General features: G+C 45.2%; 1 long non-coding RNA gene across 1 annotated transcript; it reads left to right on the top strand.

The window, feature by feature from the left end:
- Positions 1-1,645: 1,645 nt before the first annotated feature.
- LOC144180700 (uncharacterized) lies at positions 1,646-7,352 on the top strand. Its single transcript, XR_013324516.1, has 3 exons — positions 1,646-1,867; positions 2,473-2,559; positions 6,748-7,352. It is a non-coding gene; the product is annotated as an uncharacterized LOC144180700 (long non-coding RNA).
- The last annotated feature ends 1,318 nt before the right edge of the window (positions 7,353-8,670 follow it).

Genomic DNA, 8,670 nt, shown 5'->3' with positions numbered 1-8,670 from the left:
CTAAAGAACGGGAAAGCAAACTCAGATCGGTTCAATGGGCCATAGAACGAATAATGATAGGAGTAACAGAAACAGCAAGTGAGGTTCCTGGAACAAGGAACAAACTCGAGTAGGAGACGTTTTAGTGCAAGTAAAGAAAAAGAAATGGTCTTGGGCTACCCATGTAGTCAGACTAACCGACAGCCGGTGGACAAATAGGGTAAGAGAGTGGATAGCAAAGAAAGTGTGTAAGAGACGCGTCTAGAAGAAAGGGAAGAGAAATAACACGATGTAGTGATGAAATAGGGAAATTCGGTGGCCAACAGTAGACTCCAGCGGGGCAATATATTAGCGGTTAGAAGTCACTTGGAGAGGCCTTTGTCCTGCAGTTTCCCTGAGCAGGCTGTTTTTTTGTTGTTGTTGATGATGATGATGGTGATGATGTGGAATCAATGCATCCTGTCAGTGATTATATATGGAGCAGAAACGTGGTGCCTTACATAACAACCGGACAAAAATTTCTGCTCAACGCGGTGGGAATGAGACTTGCATGAAACGAGCTTCCCGATTCCGGGAACAGACTGTAGTATACACACTAAACTTTTTTACACCCTTTTGGCCAAAAAGGGCGTAAAATAATTGAAAAAAGGGTGTTTGGAGGCCCTTACGCCCTTTTTCTTGAATCTCAACACCCTTTTTTGTAGCTTTCCACCCTTTTTGCGTGAAAAAAAGGGTGTTGACCAACCTCAACACCCTTTTTTTTGGAAGGGTGTTTAAAGGGTGTGGACAAGGTGTTCAGCTCATCATTGATTGAGGTCATGCATGCAATATAATTTCAAAAAGACATCCCATTGTACCATCCACCCAACCTCGTCAAAAATGTTCAAAAGCAAAAAAAAAAAGCTGCCAAATTCAATAAAAAGCAGCGGCAGCACCGACGTTGAAACAGGAAAAATATCAGCCCTTGCTTATTACGACATCGACAGAATAACACTCCCCCTCCCACTTTTTGTTTCCTACAGCCTTGCACGGAGCACAGCACAGCCTTGAACTGTGACATCTGTATCATCATTCCGTCGTTCCCTGTTCCTCTCCTGCCCCACCAGCACAATCATAGCCCTCTCTGACAACAGTCATTCTCGTCACTCAGTGGAGTTATAACGTACTAGCAATCACAATTTTATTCCATTCTTATTTTTAGCGACCGTAAATATTGTGTACAAATGCAATAAACAGACCACCTAGTTTCTCCTGCAGAAACAACGTTGGAGAACAAGGCAGATATCAAAAGAAAACAAAAGTTGGGGAGGTAGGGGCATGAAATCAGGCGCTAAATAAACAGACGCCAAATAATAATACGATTACTTACACTAGAACACTGCCAAATTTCATTGCGCAGTGTTATCTTACTATCTGCTGCTTTTTTTAACGTTCAAATCGAGCGCCATAAGCTTCAGTTCGCGTTTTGTGTTTGTAAACTTTAAATATCTAAGCTTCTTTATTATAATACACACAGTAAATAATAAACCTAAAGATTATGTTATATTCAGTAAAAGAGGTAATTATTTATTGTTGTCGTTTTAATTTGTTTACGCAACTCCCTGCCAACGGCCGATATCTTGAGTACGGCGCGCGGCGGCGTGGCCGGATTCCGGAACAGATACCCCGTGACCCGTCTTTCATCAGATTGTTTACGTGTTTACTGTGGTGTGCGGTTAAACAAGCGCAGTTATTATGATTAATTGGGCACCTCGTCGTCTTCGGTTGTGTCTGTCGTGTTCGACTTCGCGATGAAGTATTTGAGAACAACTTTGCCACCTGAAGACGGCTAATTTCGCTTGGCGCTTGCCTCTGAACGTCGCTCGCTCTTCTGCGTCGGCTCCTCTCGGTAAGCTGTCGTCACATTTGCCGCCTTTCTTGTCATTGGATGTAGTTTGTAGCTGTCATCGCCGCTTTAAGGATTCGTTAACAGGAGCACGCGTGTGTGAATTGTTTAACTGAACTGGCGAGGTTGAACCTAGAGGGCTCGTCTCTAGAAAGGCGATGTGCGAAAGATTGTGGTGCTTGCATTGAGCGCTAAACGCACTGGCGCTCAGTAACGCCGTGGCGCTCAGTAACTCAGTAACGTTTCCCATTCCGCAGCACTATATTGAACAGCTTCAGAGTTCACCACTGCGAACCACGTCTTACGCGTAGTTTATCAGAACACGGGCGGCTACTCCTCTAAACTGTGCTGCGCAGCGTTTTCGGCTTCATTGATCACCGCAGTCGTTTGTGCCGTGTTGGGAATTACGAGGGAGAATCGTTTGCGAGCGAATGTGCGTGCCTCGCAAGCTTCGTTGCGTTTGCGGCGAGCCACCTCACCATGTGTACGGTGCGGCGGTACGCGGGCAGTGATTTTGGCTGAATGTTGTGTTGCCCGAGACGTAACATTCGTGCACCTAATCATTTCCATTCTTGCATGTGTGGTAATCATGTGTCATCCCGTTTTAGACCTCTGGACGGTCTGAGCGCATCACGTCCCTCCATTCAACCGGACAAGAGCCACAAGCATTGTCAACAGTGTTTGGCTGCCAGAACGTAAGTTTTCAAACACAGTTTTGGTAGCACAGTGGGCTATCATACTTGAATAAGGTTCGATCACTTGAATGTACAAGTTCTCTCCCCCGTAACAATTATTGGTGTTTCATGCATAACCTAACATGTAGGCGCTCAATGGCAACCTTTATTGTTAATTTCGGAAAACTCAAAAGTTTCACCCAAAATCATAATGTGGGCGTAGCAGTTAATCACCATGTATACGAACTTCCTGGTGTTAGTCATGTTTACGGTGAAGCCATATTTCTTAGGTGGTGACACAAAAATGTTATTACCTTTGTAGTTTAGTCTTCGATAAGGCCTTACCAGTTCTGTTTTCAGCTATTTTTTGGATGTTTATCATGTGAATTGACAGTCCTTGCAGTCCACTTTTTCAAATAGTTATGTAAATGCCTGTACCATTTAAACAGGCCTGATTGGGGTTCTGAAGGCTGCGATTTACGCACGCTAGTGCTGTACCGCCAATAAAGAAACATCCTTCCACAAAGAAAAAGATTTGAAAATGTAAAGTATCAGCAGCATTATTCTTAACTGGAACATGCTAATTGCTAGGCCTGGGGCTTTTCCTGAAAGCACTGTGGATGTTATGAGCGAGGAAAAACCACTCAAACACATCTGCCAAGGCCGTTGCTGCTCCAAGATGCGTGCAAGCATTGAGTCTTCTGAGCAATACATTACACCCTTTTTTTTAAACAACCGACGTGCATGCTGAACGTACTCCTGATTGGGCGTTTGCCAGGCGCGTAGCAAGGAATTTTTTTTCGGGGTGGGGGGGGGGGGGGGGGGGGGGAACCGTGGTCGACCAAAAGATGGGACGGGGAAATATGTAGGCAAGGCATCTTGCGCGTTGTTTTGCAAACGAAGCTTGAAATAACTGACTTTAACATGCGATTTGTGTATGCTCAACGCTAACTGTAAAGCCCACCTTAAAGGAGCCATGAAGAGAAAATGCAAGTTGGTTTTATTCGAAAGATTTCGTGTTTTATAGTGCCCCCAGCGCTTGTCCGGATACAAATGGTGCTTTATTCACTGAGAAATTAAACAATTTAGGTTAAAATTTTGATTTTCCCGCTCAATCGTGCGTTTTCGTGGTCCCAAATGACATCACAGGAACCGACCGCTCTGCAGCCTAGAGTACCTTCATTCACGCATCCGCCGTACAGGGCAGAGACACGTATACGCTGGCGGCGCCATTTTCGGTTGCTCGCTCGCCGCCGAAGCAAGTCATTGTGTCAAAACCGCGCTAAAATTATCGCCGCAACGCGGTTTACTGAAGAAGTTTGAATCATATTGTCTGTTTCGCGTTGCTAGGTCTCGTGGGAAACGAAAAGAATAGCGCGTTGAGCCCGTTGGCCCAATTGCGGCGGCACGGGACCGTTCAAAGGTTGTCTCCACCCTGTACAGCGGTGTTGGTTTGTTCCCGCGTTTTTTTACGTTCTGTAACCTAGATGGCGCCACCATACCGTGGCAAGCGTTTGGTTTGTTTTTACCCGCATTTAAATCTGGCTTGTTTTTGTTCTGGGAGAAAATATTCGTTCCCTGAAACAGTGCTCGCTCGACAAATGGGGTCACGTAAGACACCGTTGCTTGCGTTAATCGGCCAGTGTGGTCTGAGACAACCCCAAGCCCCGCAGTGCTGTGCAGCTAAACCAAGCATGCTGTGCGCAGTACGAACAGCAGAACGCATCAGTACTTCTATGTTTACATGTGCTTTCGTAACTTCCACTGTTTGTCCCATCATTCTTATTGCTTTGTAAAGAATGTGCCCTAAATTTAAGCGCAAATCGCTCATTCGTCTAGTTTGTAAGCTCTACCTAATTGGCGTCTGCTTCTGCCAGCCTCCGCCAATCGCAGAGCTTAGCTCATGTGACATCATAGGTTCTGTTGCGGGAAATGAGCTGGTGGGTCGCATGACCATTCCCGTTTTTCCTAATTATGTAGCTTATTTGAGCGAAGTTTACGTTAAAAGTGGTGTCAGTATGATTCTAACGAGACAATCTTTTGAATGAACCAAACTTGTGTTTTCTCTTCATGGCTCCTTTAAGGAGCTTAGATGGTGATGATAATTATGATCACCTAAATTCCCGTTCGCTGCTCTATGGGCAGACCACGGGCGAATCATTCGTCCGCAGAGCAGGTGGTTAGGCGGACCCACGCTCGTGAGCATGATCATGAGTGCGCTCGTGAGTGGCGCGCGGTCCCCGAAGTTCGTCGGGAGGAAGTGGAGGCCAACACTGAATGTTTGCTATCAAGATTCTCGTGTTTTAGATTTTCCTTTAGAAAAGGGACTATTACGTTTTCTTGTCAGCTATGAAGTACAGTCGAGCACGATTTGAAGGTTATCGCGCCAGCATCGAGCGGCCAAGCGTGCCACCAGCCCACGGTTTCGTTTTGGAACCATGAAAATCGAGATTTCGCACTCTTCGCTCCCTTGTTGGCTGTTCCATGATACAACAATGGCCCGCACGACTGACTTGCCACCCTTTGGGTTTCAAGCTGTACATTCGTTGTTATCAAGCACAGACTTGGACTTGGTTGCCCTTTATTACGGCGACGATAACGAAACTTGCATGGAATATTTGCTAAAGCTGGTGTTCTTTCTGCTTCGTTTGAAAGAGTAGCTTTCCCGCGACAACCATCGAATCGCAGTGGACTGTACATGTGGCGCATTCGTATATTATGGCGGTGAAGCTAGCAAACGTGCGTCTTCGTCCTTAAGTAATCGCCTTTTGTTATTTTTTGTGCTAGTAACGTGAGTAGTAAACTTGCGCTAAGCAGAACACCTTATTGCACTGCTGTTGAATGTTGAGCTTGTTGCACGTTTCTTAAATTTCATTATATTTCTATCTGTTAAATCGAAACAGACATGGCTTCAGTAAAATTCCGGTTAAGCAAATACAGAATGCTGATTCTAACCAAGAGGGAGGTCAAGGAAACAGTGGAATAGTGCCAAAAAAACAAAGCTCCGCAATAAGGAGAATTGTGTAGTTTTGTTGATGTGGAGGAAATACAACATGGGCAGAGCAATGCTTTTTATGCAGCAGAAATTATGGATCTGCAATAGTCAATGAAATGCGATGTCGGTAGAAAAATAAACATATCAAGGATTGATAGTTGACTGAACAAAATACAGCGACATGCTCTGTCATGTGATTATACTTTGTACCAGTGTAAAGACAAGGAATGACACGCTCCCGACCACATGTAAGCCTATATGAGGCTTTTCCTGCTGTTCTGCCATTCCCCGGCCGTGCTGTTCCGCCATTGAAACAGTAGGGCTGTTTTGATCGGCTCGCGGCAGGTTCCCGGCGCTTGTCGGTGTATCCGGCGCGAAATGCAGCCGGGCTGTATATATTGACAGGTACAGCATCTGGAGCGGGCGCAGGGATCAGACGTTGACATAGCCCTTGTTTTCAGCTTTATGTGAGCAAGAATGTCCTTAAAACTGCAGGTGACTTCAGGCGGTTTTTCAGGCTGCCTAAACCGCACCCCAGCCTTGGCATAAAACATTATGAAGGGGGGGGGGGGAGCACCTGGACCCCCCCCCCCCCCGGCTACGCCCTTGGCGTGTGCTTATTCTTTCTTGCATCCACCACATTCAAGTCGTCACGTTGAATTGGGAATGCTGGAATCCAGCATATGCTGGCAAGATACGAGAGCTTGAACACAACCCACTTGCCCGCAATGAGTTTTCAAAGATCTCCACCACATGAAGGTACTGAAGTGAGATGTAAGCATTGCCTGAAAACCATTCCAGATAAGGGTACGAAATCATAGTTATGGGCCTTTCTCGCCCATTTACGTGTTTTGAACAAAAAAAGTGCCATTTAAAGGTAACACATCGTTCCCTGCCGATTTCTGATGCCTGATTAAGTTTGTGGGCATAAATTTAGCAGCTTTCTCACATGTCTAACGTGTATGCGGGCTTGTTAGGAGTGAAGTAGGTAAAAATTGAAAGGTTTGATTGTAGTTGTGTATAGATTACCTACATTGTTTTCATTCCTAGAAAAGAAAAATTGAGGTAACCCTGCCAATTGTTCTGCATTGCTGCATTTTATTATGCTTGTATGATTCGTAGAACCTGCAGGAGTTCAGCTGCTTGTTAAAGGAAAAATGAACAACGGTACAAAAAAAAGAGCATTTACTAAATAAAAATCTTCACAATCGCAGGATGCCAACGGTCCACCTACCAACTTGCGTCCTGCATTGTTTCTGCTGGCTGGAGCGGCGCATGGAGCATTTTTCAACTTCTCGAAGTTTGTGATCAAGCGCTGCCCCAAGTGAAGGATGCTGCAGACGGATCTTCTGTTTTAATGCCACAATTTCATGTGCTGAGCACTTACTCGTAAGGCATTTTAAATATTCATCATCCCAGAGGGTATGTTACCTTCGTCTTGGGTGGAATGTGGCTGCAATCAGGTTATTTGTGACGGAAACAAGTGAACCACGTGGTCAGAGTCATTGAGGCCTTGTTGATTGCGCATGCTTCTGAAATAACGTTTTCATTCAGCTGAATACTTTCTAAATATTACAATTTGTGAACAAAATATCATAAAAGTTATGATTAGTTGTACTACAGTGCAGGAAAGAAATGCCAGCACATGTTTTAAGAGCCTCTTATATTTCAGGTCATTGGCTGGTGAGCAGTAAAACAGAACTCAAAATTGTTTAAAGTGAAATCAAATATTTGTTGTCACCAGTGCATGACCCGTAGTAAAAGCTATCTGGTCTCCCAATTTCAAATGAGACAGGAAATGCCAAAAAAATAAGGAAATAAACAACACAGCTTGCTACAATAAACCAATTCAAAGAATTGTTAAATGTCTATGAAGTGGTGATTCAGGCGGGTTAGTTCGGTGTTGATGAAATACAAGCAGGCACTCGCCTGGTCAAAAACAAATAAACAAAAAAAGACGTTTTGGGGCCCCTACTGGTCCCTTGATCACAATGAAAGGGGGGTGAAAGGTCTCGATTATTTATAGGTTCGGTGGCGCAGAGTGCGCATGTATATCTTGGGGAGATTACCCCGCGACCTGTTAATCGTGTTTTTAGTTGGTTGAATATGCACTGATTCTAAAAGTAGTCGTGTCGACCGGCGCTTCTGTGATGTGATTATGCTTGCGGAATCCCAATCGATGACGTGGTCAGTAGCCAGGTGATGATCCGCCAAGGCATTTCAGCTTACATTGCCCTTTTTGACATCATTCTGGTGCTATTGAATTCTTCTTTTAAAAATTTCCAGTGAACTATGTAGGATGCATCGCTATCCTTCCATGTAATTTTGTAGGCAACTCCGGGGAATCTTGATTTTTCTAAAGGGTCCTTCATGCGTACCAGCTTCTGCTTAAGCCTGTTCATTGGCACGTGTGCAGTTTTAATGCCATATGTGCCAAACACCCTTGCAAGAGCTTCACTGATGCCTTGCGTGTAGGGGACGGCAGCGCGTTTTTGCCTGTCTTCTTCAGGAACCCTTTCGGTGGAAGCAACTGAAGCCCGCAATTGTTGCGTCCTCACAAGCTTTGAAGGGTAGCCGTTACTGCGAAGGTCCTTCCTTACCACGGCTAGCTCTTGCTTGCGCAGACCAGGCTCAGAGCAGATTCGTGATGCGCGTGAGAAGAGTGCAGCGGCGACGGAGCGTTTTTGGCCTATAGGATGCGCAGAGTCGAACCCCAGGTATCTACCCGTGTGGGTCGGCTTTCGATACACACTGGTTGTAAATCCTTTGGCCGACCGTCTCATAAGTACGTCGAGGAAGGCGATCTGTCCATTATTTTCCTGTTCCATGGTGAACTGGATGCTTGGAACACAAGAGTTTAGATGCTCAATTAAAGGCATTACGTCTCGGCGGTGGATCACACAAAAACAGTCGTCTACGTAGCAGACAAAGATCTTGGGGCCGTCTTGTACGAGCATAGCGCAGAATTTTCTAGCGCCTCTAAGGCAATATTCGCACAGACTGCTAAAATGGAAGCTCCCATCGCTGTTCCAAACCGCTGCTTGTAACATTATACGTTGAAAACAAAACGTGTTCTGCAGGCCAAATTCCAGGCAAAATTACGCGGTCCGGAGTTGCAAGGATCTACTCGAGAACGA

The sequence above is a fragment of the Haemaphysalis longicornis genome, unplaced genomic scaffold (genome assembly GCF_048455015.1).
Source record: "Haemaphysalis longicornis isolate Haplotype H1 unplaced genomic scaffold, Haemaphysalis longicornis Haplotype H1 scaffold_4, whole genome shotgun sequence".
Lineage (NCBI taxonomy): Eukaryota > Metazoa > Arthropoda > Arachnida > Ixodida > Ixodidae > Haemaphysalis > Haemaphysalis longicornis.
This window is presented reverse-complemented; position numbering and strand designations above follow the sequence as displayed.